Raw genomic sequence first — 22,442 nt, 5'->3', positions numbered from 1 at the left:
TAATTTATTAATTAATTAAGGTAGTTAAGCATGTTTCTGAAATATTGCACTGAGAAACAAAGGGAAATGTCAATGTCAGATGTGAAAATCAGAAAACTTTAAGTAGCAGATAGCCAGCATAACCTGGTAGATTCGAGACATTGTTCATAATATAATATGAAACTTTTGGAGGTCGAGAAGATTCAAGATTTCATTACTTTTTCATTGACCTCTTAAATCCACTCCATCTCCCACCTTGTGTCCTATAGCTGATATCATGACAGATTCTGGAGGAAACCCTGCCTTATTTGTGCTGCAAGTGCCAGAAAAAATGGCTTCTGAGAGGATGGTGGCTCTCGACATTACGGAGAGAGTTTGTAAATGGGTATGAAGCTGGGCATTCTGTGTGGAAAACTCTGTGCTATAAAACCAAAATATCATGGTTTGATTTCTCACAGCTGCATAACAACCCGGCAGTTTTTTCCTTTCCCAACCTACCAGCTGTCCAACTAAAAATGGAAATGATTTATGTTTCCCAAAACCCAGCTGACTGACAGGCAGGGCAGGAAGGAGTGATAGAGCCCCACTGTGCTCGGGCACCTCTAGAGCAATGGGAAGGGAAGCGAGCAGATCACAAGGATACTCCCTCTGCAGGGATCAGGGAGATTTTTCTTACCCAAAACTTGAGCTATGCATGCCCAGACATGGAAGAGATCTGCCCTATGATTTCCAGTGAAATACAAGAAGAAATGCACTACCCCAAAGGGTATATATTTCCCTGATTTGTACACAGAGATAGATGGTATGGTGGATTATATAGGTTCATAATACAGGAAGCAATCTGATAGCTCTTCCACACTGTATATGTACACTAGTTTCAGGAGGGTAAAAATATAAACTCACTGGAGTCACTGATTTCCCCAGGTGATAGAGTTATTCAGAGAATATTAGTTGACAGCTACACCCACTTGCAGTCATCAATTTTGCAAGGGCTGGTATAGAAGTTTAAAATGCCAGTATTCGTCTCTTTCTCTCCCCTAAGTCTTCATTATAATGTATCTCACTATTTTTCAGAAACTTAGTCTACTTTTTTGGCAGATGTGACAGGCAGCTGTAACACTGATACCATCAGTGCTCTGCATCCTCCTTTTTCTTCTTCTTACAATGATTCTTAGCACATATTAATTAAGAGAAGCAGGAAAGGTGCAATCAATTTATTTAATGTAGTTAATTAAAAAGAACTAGTGAGCTGCTGTCAGATAAAATATGGCTCGGGCAATTGCAATTTGACAAATTTTAATAAAAACCTTTTTTTTTGTTTTCCCTTTAAACATATACATGCTTTTCGAAGTTTTCTTTCATTAACCAAAATATTTTATGGCATATAGGAGGCAAGCTTGAACAAGTCTTTTTCAGCTTATCAAAATATAAAGACGCCCTGTAAATCTAGGACTTACATTTTTCAAAGTTTGATGTTTAGGCAGGGGAAGGAGCAAGGATGGAGAAAAGCCTTTGAATGCTAAGAAATGGGTTTCCTCTTCCTTGCATTTGCCTACCTATTTGTAGCTATTAGTAACATTTTAAAATATGGTTTATGAGATAAAATTTTGAAATATTATGTGCCATATGCACAATGTGCCACAAGTTAATTAAATCACATGTGTAATTTAAAATAATTGAGCTAAGTACAGCCAGAGGGTTCAGTGGGACTTGTAATGAAATCCTTACAGAGTATTTAATTACCTCCTTGCGTGATGCAACAGAAAAATATTTGGCCTTGCAAAGTGATCTAAAGGTAAGGAGGTTCATCCTGCATTAGATGAAAGACAGTGCCAGGCAGATCAAGAAATACACATAAAATAAGGAGGTAGGATGGGAAAATGAATGCTTCAGCTGATCTTGTGTAGTAGAGCTGGAAGTAGGAGTGACACGGTTGCTAATGATATAAGTGACCATTTCCAGGCTTTGCAGTTCACCTGCAAACAAACTGAGATTGGAAAGTCATACCCACCTAAAAGGAAGAGTACCTTGAACTGTGTGTCATAAGAGATAATCAAAATTTTGGCTCATTTCTGTTGGAAAAAATATTTTGAAAATAATCTAGGTCCCATTTAAAATACTTGTAAAATGTAAAGGCTTTTTTCATCATTGGAATGATGGGAATTAAAGTGACACATTACAAAATTTGAAAAAAAAAGATCTTGATTAAGTTAAGAGGAGAAGATATGGGCAGCAGGAAATCCCCAAAGAATGGGGATTGTCTCAAATTGAAAGAAAATACAGAGTGCTTGCTGAATTCTGAAGAGACATAATTTTCCTAGATTCCTACCTATTTGCAGAGCACTGTATTAATGCATCTTATTGGATCACAGACTTTTTTCCCCAGGTGTGAGAACTTAATTCTATGAGAGTTAGTCTATAAGTTCCTCAATGTCAATGAAGGAGCAATGTCTTTGTTGAAGACATGAATCAAATCATAGAAACTTCTGAGCTGGAAGGAACACTGGGCTCATCTCCTGGCTCTGCACAGGACAATCCCAAAAATCACATTATTTGCCCAAGGGTGTTGTCCAAATGCTTCTTGAACTCTGTCATGTTTTGTGCTGTGATCACTTCCCTGAGGAGCCTGTTCCAGTGCTCAACCACCCTCTCGATAAAGAATTGTGAATTGAGAAATTACTTGTTATCCAGTGGAGATTGTGCATAGTGATGCAAATTGGAGTATTTATACCTTTATCATCAAGGGAATGTCTTCTGTATCAGACCTTTTACTTTGCCCATTACGTCCTTTCTAGGCATGATCTTTGTTTGCCTTATGCCATGGTTCATTGGGTGTTTGACTCTAGTGCAGTGGGAGTGGGTAGCAGGATTGAAAGATGATCCTCACAGAAAAGTTATGAACCAGTATAATCATCAATTATAAAAAGGTATGCATTTTTGCATTTCATTGTTATAAGCTGGCAAAACTAAGGAAAACAAAATTCTGTCTTCTATGCAATTCCACAGATTCATAGGAAGTAAAAATTCTGTTATTGAAATTGTGCTTGTATTGTCCAATGGAGAAGATAATGGAAGAACTTATACATTGTTTAATCTCTGCTAGTTTTGCTACCTGCTGATAGCTCAATGATTTCAAAACATGCACTAGATTTGCAACTACCATAAATAAAATTTTCCATGTACTTAAATACATAATTACATTTCTTTCATATTAAAATAACAAAGGAAAAACAATGACTGTTTTATGACACAATACAGAAATATTCTTCTGTTCATGCCAGTTAATTGAATCCAGTATGTATAGAATGTCAGAAGAGTGGTTCAGGAAGGATTTCAGAAACAATTGATTAAAGATAGAAAATTTATTTAGATTCCCATAAAATGTACTGTCTATGATAAAGTTGTAACAGAAAACTGAAAAGAAATTATATGATTTTTATGGCAGAAGTAGAACAAAATCATGGACACAGAGGAAAAGAGTTTGAATTTTTGCAGGAAAAAAGTATGAGAAATTAATTTAGATGAAGATGTACACTATGTTTTCTAGATGTGAGAAAATAATCTTTTTCTATTGGATAATGCTGAAAAGAAGAAGGCAAGCAAAAAACAGGTGAAGATGGTGAGGTGGAAATTGTGATTTCATAAGTGTGAGGAAAGGAAAAATAAGATTATGTGATAACAGCTTTGTTTCCTTATCTAAATATTGAGACGAGAAATTGCTGCTGAAACGGGCTTTTAAAATATATCCTCAATTTTTGCTGTGCACTTATTTCTTATTCTATGGCATGGAAGTTTCTAGAATCAGCAGTGCCAGCAGTTTCTTTGGGACTGCCTGGTATAACCACGTGTGCCCTGCCACGTGCGCCAGAGCAACTGCCCTGCAACTCGCTGAACTAAGCTGGTTTAAAACAGCCAAAAACCTGGTCCATGTACACATTGTACAATTATGATGTCTGTAATAACATAGCCTGCTATAGGCATGTTTTAGCTTAATAAACAAAGCTATGAAAGAAAATGAAATAAGTGTATGATGATCTCAGGCTTGGAGCTACTGAAAAGCTGTTATATTCCTTGCATCATAAATATCACTCATATACTAAGCTAATCCCTTTGGACTGATGCAGTATGGCAAAATAAAAGGACCTTTTTGCATTTAGCTTAAAAACCTTAAATACCATGAAAAAATACAGCATTAACATTGAATTTTCTGTTTTTAGAGTCAACAAGTGAATTCTGTTTCTTAGAATTTATCCTGCTACTTTATTGCCTTTGGAAGCAATTTGAAAGTGTTGGGTGCATAATAGTCAATAAATCATATGAGAAAAGAAGAAAAGCGCCTTTGTTCTTAAATAAAAATGGTAAAGGCTGCAAAATTATGCCATTTTTAAAGGGAAAAAATAGAAAAGAATGCACCAGAAAATAAATTTTAAAAATAAAATAAATACAGGTTTGAGATCTGATAGAGTCAAACTTCAATAAGGTAAAAGACGAGAAAAAATATTCAAATATGACTGAGGTAAACTGTTGATTTCAGAAACAGACCAAGGTTACATTCACAACAGACTTCTTTCCACTTAACTCTTATCTTTACATTACATTATGTCACTGATGAAATACAGCAGCTCATGCAACAGCCATCACGAAAGCAATACTGTAATTGCAAGTAAATGCAAGTATGTTAAATCTAATCTCCAAAGAGCAAATATTTACCAAGAGTTTATGATCACAGATAGGCTTGTAGAATAAACAAAGTGTACAGGATCAGCTTGTCTACATATGTACTATTGACTATTTTATTTAAAAAGCATTAGACTACTGAATTCAAGATACAACACTGTCTCAATACAAACCTCCATTGCTCTCCTGTGATTCTAAAGACCACACAGAAAAATGCATTCTTGTAAGGGAGAAACATTTGCAGAAGAGACTCCAGGATTTGAAGACTTTATAGGGCTTTGTAACATTTTAAATAAACCATGTATGTATCTTGAGATTTATTTCAATAGTTGTGATCTGTGGTTTGTTGTGTCTATGTAGATGGTTGTATGAATTTCATACTACTGAAAGTTCTTTATGTCATTCAAATCAGAAACAAAAAGTGGAAGAAAATTATCTGCTTTTTGAGTTTGTTGAAAATAGTATGACAAAACTATTAGTATTTTGAAGATAAATTTAAGTACTGATGATCATGTATCATACCCTAGATGTTATGTAGTAACTAACTTGAGAAAAAATTTACAATAAAAGTAGGCACAAAGAGAATTAAATTGTATATTTGAAAATGCTGGGCTTAAATTTCTTGTGCAAGCATAAAATCAACACAAATTAAAATGACAGGGAATTGTCTGTCTACATTTAAAATATTTAGAAGAAACTCTTGAGACAGCAGGAACTATATTTATCTCTAATAATGATCTCATAGGATAATCATATATTTTGGGAAAGAAAATTAGTTTTATAAACCCTACTGATTTACAGAATAATATTGAAAGTGTGCTATTAGAGGAAAAAGACTGAGAATTTAAGAATTTAAGAGTATGCTGTGATGTAGTTTAGAGCTTTCTCTGAAGGCTTTAGGTAAAGTCTTCTTCAAGGATAGAAGATGACAATTAAAAAGTTACGCTTTCTCTTTGAAAAAAGAATAAATCCTTACCAAGCTTCTATAACTAAGGCTACCACCAGATTGAAATATTTCTAAAGTAATTTGAAATTTGAGGGACAGATGACTCAGGATCCTACTATTGTGTTGTATGAAAATAATAAAAAATACTAAATTAACCTGAATTCTAAATTAATACTAAATTACTAAATGCTAAATCCCTATAACTTGGGAATAAAATTACATGGCCTCACTGAACTCAGCAAGACACTCAGAAGAACATTATTTATGTGGCCTATGTGGCCTCTCTCTTTGATTCTTGAGCCTAAAGACCAGTCATGGATGAGAATAAGTAGGTTTGAGAAGGAAACAGGTATAATTTAAATTTTCTTGTCTTTATCAGCATGTCCATCATTACTATTTTCTTTCTTACTGGACTGAGATTTTACTATATGCTAAAAAAGCTAAAATTCAGGTAACAGTGAGTAAAGAACAGCTCAAAGAACTTTTAAGATCCACTCTCCACATAAAACAGTTGGATACTAATTTACATGTTAAGGAAAAAAAAAAAAGGAGCTTTAAAAATAAACTTTTCCAATGTAACTGCATCCCAAAGTGAATTTCCCTCCCCACTGGATGCATTATATGATGACTGTGCTGAGCTCTGCTCCTTTCACTCAAAAGAACACAGGACCTTTGAACTTCAAACATTCCCTTGAATGCCACATCCACTCCTTGGAACAGGTTGATGAGAAGGAAGAATGTCTCAGATTCTACTCCTCCATGGAAACAGTGGCAGTTCCTCTAGCATGGTGCAGCTCCAGCCCCCTCTCAAATACCATCCCCAGTACAGGAGCTGGTGTTTTGTACAGCTAAGCCCATGGTCATTGTGTGACCCAGGGAAAGCCAATGTCCAGAGTCTTTGCTAGAACATGGGAGATCTCTAAAGCAGGACTAGAAGCCTCATAAACAAGGCCATTTCCAGTCTGAAAATAAACTGATATTTGAGATCCATGGCTTTTAACCACGGGTAGTCATACTTCAAGGACCAAGTGTTACACCCACACCTTTTATACACATCTTGTTAAAAGAGTCAAAACGACCTGCCAGTTTCTTCTTGTGTGCCCTGTCAGATTACCTGCTCCTGGTGACTGAAAAGGAGGTAATACCCAACTTAATTTTGTTAGGATATAGAGGCAAGACACATGCACTACCAGTAATGCTGCTGCTATAGATAACGAGGGCTCTAGAACCCATTATGAAAGACTCCAGATTGTGCTCACAACCCAGATTGTGATTTTAGGAAGAAAGCAATCAGTAATAAATGTGTCAGGATCTCAGTATGTATGGTTTTGCTGTGGGGTAATATTTTCATGATGGTGTTCTCACAATCAAGAAATTGTGTTGTTACACAATATATAGTTCCCGTAACTGAGAAGATGTCTTTTGTTACACAATCTGTTGACTGTCCTGACACAATACCTGTGAGAGAGAGAGTTGATTGTTCACTTTGGCTCCTTCCACAATGCATTACTGTGAGCAGCAAGGAAAAGGACAGTGAGATTTCTACTTCTGTCCTTCTGAATTACTGCAAGCTGCAAATTTAAGCTAAAAATCCTGCCTGTTCTTAATTTACCTATTCACAGATAAGACTCCTATTCCCTCTCATTCTGATTCCTGTTGCCTTCAGGAAATTTCTGTACCTTGCCTGTACTACCAGGCAGTCACGCTGGTCAGCCGGCACGAACAAATAAAGGCTAAGCAAACCGTGGCGACATCAGGAGTTTTCAGCAAGCTTCATTACTGCTAGACTGTATTTTCCCGCATCGTTAGTCACTTCGAGCACTTCAGGTCCAGCAGCGATTCGGTGGAGCTGGCTGTGAGCTGGTGTCCCGGGGCGCTGCCAGCGCAGCGGCACCGGGCAGTCTGCTGGGGCTGCGGGGCGAGCGCGGAGCCCGCATCCCCCGTGCCAGCCGCTGGCGCTGGAGCCGCACAAACTCCCAGATGATGAAAACCACACTGCGCCGTTGGAAGGCACGTTCTGTCTGTCGCTACCCTTTATCTCCACCTGCTGGGGTTATCCCAAACATTCCCAACTCCATCCTCGTTCCCAGAGGTGGAAGTACAAAAGATGTAGACGTGATAAGCAAATCCTAGTGATGATTATAGCAACGCTTAACTAAAGATGCATAGAAAATTGTGGGTATGGAAAAAAAAAATTGAAATTTTAGAATGTTGCTGACAGACTAGTTTTTCATAGCCAATACATTGTATTGCACTTTGAGAGAGGCTTTTATTTCTATCTTTATGTTGCTATGTCACAAAGTAATAGAAATTATAAGGATTTTTAAAGTGAAGAATCCAACTCAAAAAAAAAAAAAAAAAAGTCCTAAAAAGCAGATTTATTTTTTGTTCATGTTTGAGAGGCATACCAGTTTTTGTTAGAACTTTAACATACACCTTCCTGTTATACTTTAGCACTGCTAACTTCTCCTTAAATGATAAAAGATAATGTTCATTTATAGAGATTTACAACATTTAAAAACAAACAGTAAAATAATGAAGTCATGGAATGGTTTGGGCTGGAACTGACCTTAAAGATTATCTGATTCAAACCCCCCTTCCATAGGCAGGGACACCTTTGACCAGATGAGCTCAAAGCTCCATCCAACCTGGCCTTGAACACTTCCAATTATCCTTGAGCACATGATGGGAAGTCAGCAGCTTCTCTGGGCAACGACATCTTAAGAAATCTATATGTTTAAAAACAATATTTTCTTAACAACACTTTAAGAGAAACTGAAATTTTTGAATTTTTAGATCTTAAGGCTTGGCTAACTGGATGTACAAGAGTATCAGGCATCGCCATTTAAAAATAAATAGGAGAAAGACTTTAATTAATTAATAAAGTATTGTATTATGGAAATTTTTGTGAAGAAAAAGTAAATGGAAAGAATGAATTTTTCACATACTCTGGCAGTGAGATATCTGTTATATCTCTTATAGAAAAGTGAGTTCCATTGCATAGGCACAGTGCTTTTGAATTTTCCATCTCCTTTGCTCATATTTGTTTTATAACACAGTTCTATCATTGCAGCAGAAGATACCTGCTATGAAACAAGATGGTCATCAAAGAAGAAGCGATTTAGTATTGGTGGCTAGGATGAAGAGAACCCTTTAATCCAAGCTGCATATTTTCAGTTATTTCAGTGGTGTGGGATTAACACCAATAGATTCAACACTGCTTCCTGCCTGGGGAGGTCCAAGTTGTCCAATTCATGGACCCAGGCACTAAGCACTGCTGTTATCCCTGCAGGTAATATCATTCCTATTGTGTTTTCACCTTGGCTGGATGTGAGAAGTGCTCTGATGACACAGTGAGGGGCTCTCAGACTTGGCACTTGTTGGCTCTACCAGCTGTTGAGGTACTTGGGGTGGCACACAAAGAACTGTGATCAGGTGTGGTAAGCACATTTAATGTACTTACCACAATCAGGGATGTAGATGTCTTCAGAGCTGAAAAAATGATGGCATAACTAAATGTGTGCATTGCCAAAGTCTGGAAACGTTGCCAAATAAGTATTCTGAATAACCTCTTTTAGTCATGTAAATTATATTGTGTATCTGTGGTCTAAATCCCCTAGGAAGTGACCTAAGTTTAGCTCTGAGACTGTTGTAGAGTGTTGACACTGTTTGTTTGTTTGTTTGTTTGTTTGCTTTTATGAGGAAGCAGGGGGTTGAGGTTTTGTTTGTTTTGTCTGGGTTTTTTAGTTGTTTTCTCATTCTTAAAAAAATCTCACTTAATAGGAGAGACATCAATGAACCTGGTTAAATAAAAACAGTTTTCCCAGGTTGAGTACTATGTCTTTGATAAGGAAAACCAGAAAGCATATATTATCAATGGTTAAGATATCAACATTAATGAAGAGATAATGAGAAATCAGATTTTTAAAGAAGAAAGAAGGAGAATTTTCTGAAATTGTTCATCTTGTCAAAAAAAACCAAGAAAACTTGTATAGTTGAGAGACTAGAGATTAACAGAAAGTGGAAGATACTGTTTTCTCCAGTTACAATTTGGATTAACTCAGAGACTAGGGCTCAGGAGAGTTTATCAAAATTTTTTCTTGAGATATGAATCTGTAGTGAATTCCTTAGAGAACAAGTTTGACTAATATAGAGTAAATTATATGAACCAATCAATTTTCTGTGATCAGGAAACATATTGCATTGTAGCATTCAGGCATGAGATATGCAAGTGTATTTTTAATAGCACATAATTCATACACTACAGAATATTTCATTTTGTTATGATGTATCATTTAAAAACCAGAATCTGTAATGTGATGCTACAGAAATACTATTAACTTGGATGTATTCAAAGCTGTACAATGACTTGGAATCTTCAGAAATAAATGTTTAAATTACTGCAAACTTTTCAATTAAAATAATTTTATCCAATATAAAAAGAAATCCTAATCATATAAAAATATTTAAATCTATAGATATGTAGAATTTCTAATAAACCCTGATATAATAAGGTACTTTTATGGGGCATTATAAGGTACGTACATTGTTTACAAAACCTTAACAACTATAGGAGTACTAGAAATATCACTAGTTTAAATATATGGCCTCTGTAGTTTAGAACTTCTTTTTTGCAAAGTCAGACTTTACATGTGTTAATTTTGTCCATAATTTAAAAAAAGACTAACCAAATCTGCTCTTATTTGAATAAAAACTCGAGGATGTGTTGAGTTTCCAGAACTTAAGCATTCCTTTATTTAAGTTTTCTGGTGTTTTATGCCTGTTCTCCATTAGACACTCTTGATTCCTCATTGTGTCCCTGATGTCTTGCATTTATCCTATAAGGTCAGATTTTACAGATGATTTAGAGACTCTCATATAGGTCTGGTGCTCATGTTTAGGCAGCTGAAGTCACTGCTGTGTGCACTGTTAGGCCATCAACCAAAGAAGAATTCAGTTTAATATAGCTACACTTGGGGGATTATTTGTAATCTGAACTCCTTGTACAGTCCAGAGAGATCAGTCATTAGTTCAGTTGTCTAGAAATAATCACCTAATGTCAGCATGAAATGCTTTAGGATCTCTCACCTGATTTCCCCATTTTGCTCTAGAAGAACACAGGATTCCCATGAGTCTTATCTGTTGATCCTCCATGGATGCCTTGGATTCTCCAGGGCATCTCAAATTACACTAGAAATCCTTGTTTCAGCAAACTTCTCCGGGCCTTAGTCCAGTCAGAAGATAGAATCTGCAGTCACCCAGCTGACTGGATGCTGGTGTCCACACTGGGTTCTCTATAGCTCTCCAGACACCTTGGAGTAGGTACTTACATTTATCTGCCTTCTGCTGTGAGCAGATGTGTATTTCTTTCAGAGGTAATGGGAGATAAGAGATCCACATGGCACTTCATCTGAAAGGTGCATTCAAGTGAAATGACTCACACTAAAACGTTATGGTACTCAAATTTCTGTTGTTATTTCTTTCCTAGCATGAAACAGGAAAGGAAGAGAAGTAGGCAAAAAGGCAGGAAAGAGAAAGATTGTGGGGAGAGAAAGAGAAAGAAAATAAAAGAAAGAAAGGAAGGAAGGAAGGAAGGAAGGAAGGAAGGAAGGAAGGAAGGAAGGAAGGAAGGAAGGAAGGAAGGAAGGAAGGAAGGAAGGAAGGAAGGAAGGGAGGGAGAGAGAAAAAAGAAAGAAAGAAAGAAAGAAAGAAAGAAAGAAAGAAAGAAAGAAAGAAAGAAAGAAAGAAAGAAAGAAAGAGAGAGAGAAAGAAAGAAAATAAATAAATAAATAAATAAATAAATAAATAAATAAATAAAGAAAGAAAGAAAGAAAGAAAGAAAGAAAGAAAGAAAGAAAAAGAGCAGGCTTCCAACTTGCTAAGTATCTTCCCACACATGACCACTCGTGCACACGTACATGTGTGAATATGCATGTGTATGGGTATGTATGTATGTTACTATGAGTGTTGGAAGTCACCATTTATACAGGAATGCATCTACTGTTTAGAAACAGAAATAAACACTGTCAAATCATTCAGGATGTGTGAAAGCGCTGACCCTGTGTTTGTGCCCTGGAGCTATTTATTTTGTCTTTATCCTAAGCCCTTTGTTGAATAAATGTCTTCTGCTTCCACAAGGAGCTAACAACCACTTAGCTAACTGAGATCTAAAACATTTGTGGTTTTTATCTGCACCATGTTTATTAGAAGTATTTTAGTGACAGGAATAAATTTATCACTTGCTACTCACACTATAGTGCTCATTAATGTTCAGGATTAACATTTTTGCTTTTCATTATGTCTTAAATGCATTGGTATTGAAAAGAAATGGAAATTTGTTTAGGCAATTGTGCAGATCTACAACTAATAAGAACATCTGGGATATCATGAATATAACAGATACTGAATAAAACTGAATAAAATAAATACTGAATAAAACTAAGGTTTGCCGTGTCGGAACAGGAAGAAGAGTAACTTTGCTGAAAAGTAATCCAGAAAAGGCAGATGCAGAGAGACACAGAGATATAACTTGTCCTTCAACTATGCACATACACGAGCTTACAAGAGGGAGGCTCTGCTGTCCCATCTGTCTACAGGTAATATTGACACAACTTCTTCCATCCCTGTAACCCAGACCAAGTAAACTTACACAAAAATAGAAAAAAAAAGATATTTTGTAGGAATGTGTGACAAAAGGAAATCTCAAGCAACTAATCAACCTTCCTTTCTTTCCTTTATCAATTTCAGGCAATTATTCTTTTAGTTTATTATGTTACTTGCTCTGCTACATTGCAGTTTTGCTGTATCAAAGGTGGCAAGTATATGAGGAAAGTAGTAGTGAGCAAATAGTAAAGATGAGATGACATCACTTGTTAAAGCACAGTTATAGCTGGGGGGGGAAAAAAGAAACTAAAAAAATATTTAATAGATACTGACAATTAAATTTTATATCTCATGATAATCAGGATCTCTATAGAAAGATACTGATTTTATGGCAGAGTAAATTCTCTAGCCCTTTGCCTCTCTTTGCCATGTTCCACAGGACAATTTTCTTTTTTCTCTAGGCTGAACAAACCTCACCATCTCTCTGCTTCTCTTCTGCCTTCCCCTAATTACATCTCCTATACTCCACAGTCCCCAACTATCTTTTCTTTCAAAGTTGATCTAATTGATACATGTCTAACTAAACTCTGAGTCATTGGTCTCTACTAGTATCTAGTTTTTAAAGTTCTTTCAGGCCTATAAAAAGGCCTATGTGCCTGAAAGCATGTCTAATTTCTCCAGCCACACCAGGTGGTAGAATAAAAGCTCCTGTGTCTGCCTGCAGACCTTGCCTTGCTTTGTTAGAGGCCTCCTATGGAGCACCGGTGTGAGTTCAGAATTCCCTCTACTTGAACCTGAAGTGCTGGAGAGCAATTTTTTGACAAAGCATTATGACTCATTAGTGACTCAGAAACTGAGCTGGCTCAGGCAATCCCTGGGGGATTTATATCAAGGCATTCAATATGATTGATTCCCCCAGTACTGAAAGCAAGAAGTTCCTCAAGGTACCTGGCAAGACCAAGAATGGCTTAAATTGTCATCCCATATGGCTCAGTTCTGGCTCTCTTGTTTGAGGTAGTTGGTGTCCCTTTAAAGGCCAACTTCTTCCCATTTTCAAGTTGTTTTTGAGATATGGAAACTGCAGAGAGCATAACAAATAGCTACAATAAAATCTAAGACTGAAATTCCTGTCAAAAGCAATTGTGTTAGAGTTCTTTGGGACCTAATGTAGAACTTCTTAAGAAAAAGTAAGGGAAGTGGTAAGTAGTTTATAGTAAAAAATAAAATAAAATATGGACTGCAAAATATTCTAGGTACTCTTTCCTTATTTTCAAAACATAGAATAGTTGTCAAAGCCTAAATGTTTTTTGTTTTCTTTCAGAATCCACCAGAACATTACATCTTATTTAGGAAATTCTTATTTAGCAAGGAAAGAAAACTGAACACTAGCTCTATAACCAGGGGAACAGCTATACTTGCTTTAGTAATGACCCTTTTTAGTTTGTTAGTAAAGGAAAAAAAAAAAAAAGCATATGTGCATTAAGTAGAATAATACTCATCCATTTCTACTTAGAGGAACAATTATTATTCTGGAGGCCTAATCTACAGGTTTTGAATTTCCGCCATATTTAGACCACAACTTCTGCAGACTGTCTGCAGATCAAGGGCCCCTTGTGAATCCTCTCAATCCTCATAAACTGGCTGTGGTTTGTCTGTAGAATTGCACTCTGAATCCAGTCTTAGTAGGTTCCTGGAAAATGTAGGAACAGAAATACTGCTAACTCTGTTCTAAGGGACCTGCCAAAAAGAAAGGAAACATGATCACCATTTCACAATTTCATTCTCCCTATAAATTCCACCTCTGGAATATTTAGGGCGAATTTTCTGAAAGACTTTTGTGAAGGGAAAATACAGCTAGTTGAAAGGACTTAAAACATAGAATTTCTTCTCTTGTTTTGACAACAGCAAGTAGAGCAATAGCTAGATTCATTTTAAAATAGATGATAGTCAGTTGTCTGTATAGATATGCATATTTTATGCATTTGCCCAGAGAAAATATCCATAACATACATAAGCCTTCATAGGGCTCAATGTACATTGGTCAGACCGTGAATGAAGATGAGTCTTATGAAAGTACAGATATATATGGGTCCTGCTGCACGGATGGAAACTAAGGTTTCCATCACAGCCCAAGATCAGTTTGAGATCTAGTTGAGACTAAAGTTATAGCAGAATAAGACAAAGCAAGTATTGAAATCCATGACAAAACTGTTTTCCAGACAAACATCACCTGTTTATTTTATTTTTTTTATTGTTGTTCCTTTGTGAAATAAATTTGAATTTAGAAAATGATGATAAAATATTAGCATTTTTTCAAGCAGTAAAAATATAGACAATTTTTTTTCCCACCCAAGGTTAACTTTATTGTGTAGGTTTTATGCCTTCTTGTTAGCAGACTGTGTTTTCATTCTAAGGTGCTCTTTTAAGGAGACTGCCTGTATTTCTATTCAGTGCATCATTGCCCTAACTCCTCTTGCCAAAATTAAATTAATGTTCCAGGTGCTCAAAGCTATATTGAAAGTGCCTTGTCACGTCTGAAAATCAGATCATAAATTTAATTTTGGCAAAGGCAATAAGTAAAACAGAAGAAAACAATTCTATAAGATAATGAAGATTTAGACAATAATGTTTGAAGACTGAAATGCCTGAAAATATGGTTCTCTTCCACCCCTGCCTGCCTGTGTTAATGAACTAAACGTGGTCAGGGCAAGAAACTGAGAATCTCCATGCTACACAGTGTTTAATTATTCATATTTCTTTGGCACGGTTTTGGTTAGGCTTATTAGCACTATCTCAGACAATGCCGGGGTAAAGATAAGAGGACAGCATTCCCCGAGGACAAACCAGTGAAATCATCCTGCTCTGGGATGTGTCACAGCTGGTGACACATTTCCTTTGCCAGCAAACCCACGGAGCAAGAGGCAGGGGAGCGGCCCAGCGGCGCGAGGGCCGCTCACGGCAGCAGCCTGGCAGGAGGTGCCCATCCATCAGGTGCTTCAGGCCTTTGCAGTCAGAGAAGGCTTCAGTGTCATTTCCTGCTTTTCAGGAAACTGCCCAAACCATTAAGGGGAAGATATTGAGAAAACGAGGTTTTGAATTGTTTTTTTCCAGTTCAATCCATACGCTTAGGTAGTCAGGAATGGGAATTCAATGGCTGTAAAAGAACTGAGACTTCTGCCTGTTTTCTGGGGAAAGTCAAAAGAGTACTCTTGGGATGATTTCAGTTTATGGTGGGTGTTTTTCTGTACTAACAATCTAATCGAAAATTTATATATAAAAAACATATGGAGAGGGTTTTAAAATCTATAACTCACCACTCAAAGCCATTTCTTATAGACTGCCTACTTTGTTCTTGCCCTACTGTTCTTGGATACATTGCACACTATCTCCTTTCCACCTCTTGAAATTTCCTTATAGCCTTGAAATGAAGTCTGTAAAGGGCTATTTTAATATAGAGTGCAGAATATGAAATTAAATATAATATACACAGTTGTACTTTTCTGCAAACCCATACATGGCTGGACGCTTGATTTTGTTATGTTAGCAGTTGGTTTATTTTTTGTATTTTATTATTGTGCCTTGTGTGCTGGGTTGCTGTGCTGTCTCTCTGTAACACAGGTTACTTTGTCATGTTAATGTATTATTGTGTTAAAAATATCCTGAAGGTCTGCATAGTGGGAACTTCTAGGAGGGTGGGGAGGGGAAAATTAAAATCACACACTTTCATACACTTGTGAAATAAAGTCTTTAGCTTCTGGCTCAGAGTTCATTTCTCAAACAAATCTGCAATAATAATTTCCATTCTAAATGCACTCCCAAGGCAAGGCAACTATTGGCATCATTTCAATATGCATTGGACATTGAGGTTTAATTAATATTTTATTAATTTTTGATACTTAAAAACAGAGCCTGGAAGACTATTTTATTGTGGTAGCTGTAGAAAATATGTCTGAGTTTCTGAGGTCATGTGATGCACACTCAGACACTACAGTGACCTGTACTTTTGGAATGTAGAAATGCACTGTGTCATTATTTTACAAGTGGTAAATGGTGGGAAAGTTTGCTGAAGTGATAAAAAATATAATCCACAATACAGATATACAAACAGAGAGGGGAGTGCAGTTGCACACCCAAATCTGATTAATGAACACAGTGGTTCTGTATAAAGGGAGTTTAGACTGTAGTAAGTATGTAAATGAATTGCCATAATATGACATAACTTGCTGTAAGAGTGTTTAATTTCCTCCTGTGAAATGGAGAACCTTCTTTTTCCAGCTGCTACTTAATTTCTGATTTTAATATATGTTTAGCATCTGTACATTTATTCAGCATACTTCACCATGCATTGCTGTCTTGTTGCTAATCTAGCAAGTATTTTTTTCCATTTTATTAACCCATGATTTTGATGCTTTTCAGATCAAGGTGGATCATGCAAACTGAATATACATTTACTTATTTATAGATGCAGCCAGCAATAAAGAGTAAGAGAGACTGATGAGACCGAAGGAGTTAAATAGACATCATTATCCCTGTGTATCGTTTGTATTGCTGTAATACATTGATGTTACACAGATCTAAATTTTAATCCAGCAACATTTATCTTCTTAGGTGTACAGGCAAAGCTTGTCTTACATTTTTGACTGAGAATTAGAGCTTCTTGTATTATAATATCTAACATATGTGAAGTTATGAAGAACGGCCAAAAGAAATGCTGCAATATAGCTATGGAAAAGTAATAAAAGGGTTATCTACTCATTAAAACATTTTTTTCTGTAAATTAGGAACAGATTTATAAATAAATAATTTTTTTAAAAAAGGTTGATTTTCAATATGGAATATTTTTATTTCCAGATAGTTACAGTTTTCAGCAAAATGCAATTTTGTTTCCATGTTCCCTGCTACTAGTAAATTTCTGCTTCTCAGATGCTGCATAAATAACAAACTACAAACTACTCTTGTGGTCATATGCAATACACACTCTTAAGGAAGTCTTGAACTTGTTACTTCTATATGTGCTACCACAGTGTAAATGCTACAGTGTGTTTAAATTACTTACTTTACACTTGTATGGATACATTGGGTGCAGACTTACATTTCAGAGCTCTTTTCCTGTCACTGAAAAGGAGAAAACAATGTTTTGAAATACTAAAGTTTGCAGAGTTTGACTTATTCAAGTCCACTGAAAAAGGAGAAAGATGATTTTTATGTCCAGGCCTTCATCATAGAAGTGTTTCCCTGTATTTCTATAATCTTTCTGCTGAGTTTCACTGATTTTGAATTCTGAATACCATTTTATTTTGAATGTGAGAAAATTTGAACAGTTGGATTTGATTTTAGTATAAACCCCAAGTTTAAAATCAAACATTTGTATGACATTTTCTTTGCTGTCAACTGTCAGGCAAACTGTCATGATAGACACTGGGCTGTGCTCTACACAAATTCACATTCACAGAAAAAAATCACTATTCTCTCTAGTTTGTGGAAAAGGGCAGAAATTCACTCTTCTGTAAAAAAAAAAAAACACCTGAGTTTTGCAGTGTGAAACCCAGAATTAGCAGAGGCTGGAACACCGCCAGTTTATAAGAATTTATTTTTTATAGTTTTTAAAAGCCAAATAAATAAATGTGTTCAGATATTTTCATGAATCTGAGAGATTCTTTGCTAACAATTTGCACTCTGAGCTTATTAGGAAAGATCCAGATTAGGAAATATACTTTGTCTGCCCTACAAACTGAGCAGAGCTGCTGAGCAATGCACTCAGAAGTGAGAATAGTGAGCTCTGCCATTTTATTAAATTGCTTTGCTTCCTACTCCTTCTTCCTTGTTTTAATAAGCTAACCTTGTCCAGTATAATTTAAGTTACATTGACTGGGATTCTTAAATATTTTCACAGGACTACAGGGAGAAAGAGAAGTCAATTTTTTGATAATGTTTCAGATGCCAGAGAAGATTAGAACGTGAGGAAGAATGTTGGAACGGAAAATTAATTTGATGGCATTACAGCAGTTTTGAAGAAGAGGTTAGGGAAAAAGTACATTAGTTTTGAAAATAAAGCCCTCCTTTACAAGTTGAATAATGCCTTGTTCTATTTTTGGCTTCATATATATTACAAATTGACTTTGACTGCTGCATAATTTTTAGGGTTGGAGGAATTTTTTCTGCTCTCCCTTGTATCGCTTTCTAATAAAATATAAAGAAAATTAGACTCATCAATGTTACAAATTTGACAGTTTTAATGAGGAATATTTCTTGCCTCTAAGGTCTAATTGCAGCAAATTGAGTTTTTATAAATGTTGAAATACTGAAACAAGTTGTCTGGAGAGCTGGTGGATGCCCCACTCCTGGAAACTTTCAAGGTCAGGTTGGACTGGGATCTCAGCAGCCTGATCCAGTTGAAGATGCCTGTGGTCATTGCAGAGGGAATTGGACAATTAAAGGTCCTTCCAACCCAAACTATTCTGTGATTCTATGACATATATTTTTTTAATTGTCATTTCCTGCATTTCTTCATGGTAGCCTACTTTGCCTGCCTTCAAAAATTCCCCTTAAAATTTACAATTTTGGATGATTTGTCAGAAATGCATCTTGCTTTAAATGTTGTGCTTTGAAAAATATGCAGAACTTTTGGTGTGCTGGTCACCACAATTCTTCTAGTTATTAAGGGTATTTGTTGAGGAGTTTTATGAAGTATTTTACAATATATGAATATCAAGACAATTTTGTAAAGAAAAAGATAGGTTAATTTATTTGAAAAAGAATATTAATTACAATGTTTAGAAAAATAAATTGCAATATTGGTTTTGGAAAAACTCCATGCTATTTTGCTTATATTTACTTCCTTTATACGTATGGTCAGGACACCTACATTAAATCACTGGTGTGTAGAGGGGTACTGAAATCTTGGTATGTGCTCTGAGCTTGGGCTTTCGGGACACAGCCAGCAAAATAATTTTTGCCTAAGACTTCATCAAATGTGGGAAACCCTCCCAATTATTATTATTATTGATGCATTCGTTTTCTGAGGATAAATTACCTATCATGAATACTGCTAATCACATACACATATCTACCTTCAGCTATATCTAAGATCCTATAGGATCTCAACACTTATGTCACTTATTTCCTTTGAACAAGAATAATTTAAATGTTTCTTGCTTATTAGCTCAGTCTTCCTGGTATTGAAATACAACACTTCCTAGAACAAGCAACTTATTATTGTCGTCTGCCACAAAAAATATAAACAACAAAAGCAAAATTTTGGCAATAGCAGCAGCAGCTGGAAAGGAGCTAAAAATAAGTTTATCGGTGTATAGCTAAATGGTCTATGCACAGAGAATGTGCTGATGGTAATGAAAATACTCTACCTCAGATGATTAATACTTAACCAGTTTTTTTACCACTTAACATGCTTTTTGCTCTTATTTGGATCTTTTATAGCACTAATAAATGTTTCTTTAAGGTGCATATCTGATTCAAGATGTGGGCAAACACATGACATTCTGCTTAGTTCTCTATCCCTTTTAAAATATTTTTTAAATATTTGCTTTTGAGTAATGAATTCACATTTTTGTGGGTTGATCTATGGTACAGACACGTTTTACTCCTAAATTGTAATGATATACTTAAAAATATTTTTATCAGTTGCAATTTTTTCATGTGCATCATTTCCTGTTTATCTGAATTGCACTTCTTCTATAATGTAAATGCCCAGCCACTGAATATGGATTTTTTCTAGTCTGCCCTCATTCTTACTATCCTTAGTACCTAATTGGTGTTTTCAGCAAATTGTAATTTTCCTAATTTTTTCAGAATTCAGAACCTTCAGAAATATGGTCAATAGCAAATGACTGTGGCCTTTCACTTCAAGGGCAGAAAACAGCCATTCATTTCTGACTTTGGTTTCCTAATTTTAAGTCAGTCTCTTGTGGTGGTATTGTTTAGTCATTTTTCTTGTTTGTTCTGCTTGCTGTTGTCTTTTGTCATTCCTTTATGAAAGTGTGCCTGCAGAGTATGTTTCAATGCTCTTCAATGCAGTGAAGAGCTTCCTAAATTTTTCTGATTTCTCCTATGGAGCTGAAACAGTTCATGTTGAGTTTAAGTTTTATAATGCTAAAAACATCAACATTATCCTATATTAAGGTTTACTAGTGTTATACAGCCCAAATGCCCTTCACAATAGAAGCTCACTTTCTGCCTCTGTTTTGTCACAGGGAATCTTAAAAATGACCACAATGAAAGTGGCAGGAAATCCTAATATGCTTTACCCAGTTTGAAGTCCTATCTAGTTTAGGATAATTCCAGTTTCAGTTCCCTACAGTCTCCACTCTCTCAAAGGCTCAGAATTCTGCTGTAGATCATGTGTCAGACTGAATCCATCTCCCTCCTCTGTGTGTCCCCCCAGGAGCTGAGCCAGGCTGGGTTTGTTTAGCTGGAGTGGGGACAGCAGTGCAAGGACACAGTTTTATGGCCACTTGACCTCACCTGCACATATTTGCAAAACCAGAAAAGTGCAGAAGGATATCAGCTTCTTTCTTTGTAAATTACTGCACAGGATAAGAAAATAGATAATTCCTTCTCCCACACTTTTTTCTACAATTCCTTGCTGCTGTTCTCCTTCTCATCCCAGTCACTTTTATTTCCGCAATAGCTGTCTTGTGTTTATTTTCCCTCTACATTCCTATAATTAAAAAATTTAACCTTTGTTAAATTAAGCTAACACATATATCACTTTCCTAAAACTGCTTTGCTCACTTAATTTTTAATTTCTTTTGCATTTTTTGTGTTTATAGATGTGTCAGCACCTCTGAAGCAGTCTGTCTTTTGGCACACTTGTATTTTTTACTCTAAAGAAGGGTGCTGAATGACTTCCCTGTCATCAAGAGTAAAATGACAAGTTATGTAGGACTATGTTGGCTGATAATTTGGATGTCTGAGGAGCAAGAAAGAAAAAAGCCAATTTGACATTATATTAATGAGAAAATTAATTTCAAGATTCCAGAACGGATTAAAGGCTGGAAAATCAATTTACTTGGATTAGAAGTAATTGTTGTGAAAAACATGCATTTCTAAGAGGAAACCTTTGTTTACTTTTGACTTATGGGCTTCAAACTTCATTAAAACTTCATTATGGTTATTTTTTAAATAGTAATTAGAAACCCCTGACTAAAGAAAAACATATCAGGCCAGAAAGTATTGAGTAATATCTGCAAAGGCACTAAGCTACTATTCCATCCACTCACTGAAATCAGAGCTGACAATTAGATTTTGCTCAGATAGGAGCCACTAGAAATTAGAGACAGCATGGGGACATTGCCCTCTGACAGTTATGTTTGCAAGATGGGAATTTGGTCTGTGAGTAAAGAATCCTATGAACATAACTGATATATGATCACCCTGAAAAATTCACTGTTTAGGAGATTCTCATACCTTCAGCCTTGACAAAGTATAGAAAAATAGACCAAAAGAGTCTCCAGCAAGGACCTCTGCAAAGGACTTCTGAGTTTGTTGAGATTGTGCACTCAGCACTTTGATGAAACTTTCTGTGGACGTCACTGAAATTTGAACCCATAACTTCATAGGACATGGAATCAATCAACTATGAAACTAATTTTAATTAGTGACTTGCATGGAAAAGAAAGTTGCATATGCAAGCCACAGTCAGGCATGGCAAACTGAATCTCTCCTTTGATGGGAAATTATTGGGAAAAGGTTGCTAGTGAATAATTATGATCAGTTGAAGACATTTTAGGAAAGGGAATAACACAGGGCTTGGTAGAAAAAAAGGTTAAAGATTTAAAGTGGATTAAATCACTTGATATTTGCATATGAAAGCTTTAGCATATAAATGGGTATTTATCTTGATCTTGCATATTTCTTTGTGTGCTATGTCTGAGTGGTATAATACAGGATAAATGCATGTGGAGGCACACCATTCTACCTCTTTTATTATGAATCATGGTAACTTGACAGCAAACCCCACATTTGCTATGAGGAAACAATATGAGATAAAGAAGAAAACAACCTTCTCCCCCAGCTTTGGTAATAATAACTTTGGCTCATTCTCTACAGATAGAATTCACCACTTGCCAAGCCAGAAAGGTGCGTGTCTGCCCCAAAATCTTACATTTTATCTGCCAGCCATGGTTTTGTGTCTGTGATATGCCAGCCATGTCAAAAAGGTCTACATAATCTGAGCAGGAATTTTTACAGGCTTGGCAAGGTGACACAATTATTCTGT

Source organism: Lonchura striata, chromosome 2, assembly GCF_050655825.1.
Source record: "Lonchura striata isolate lonStrDom1 chromosome 2, ASM5065582v1, whole genome shotgun sequence".
In the NCBI taxonomy this organism is placed as follows: Eukaryota; Metazoa; Chordata; class Aves; order Passeriformes; family Estrildidae; genus Lonchura; species Lonchura striata.
The sequence above is the reverse complement of the archived record's forward strand: the minus strand, read 5'-3'. Positions refer to the sequence as shown.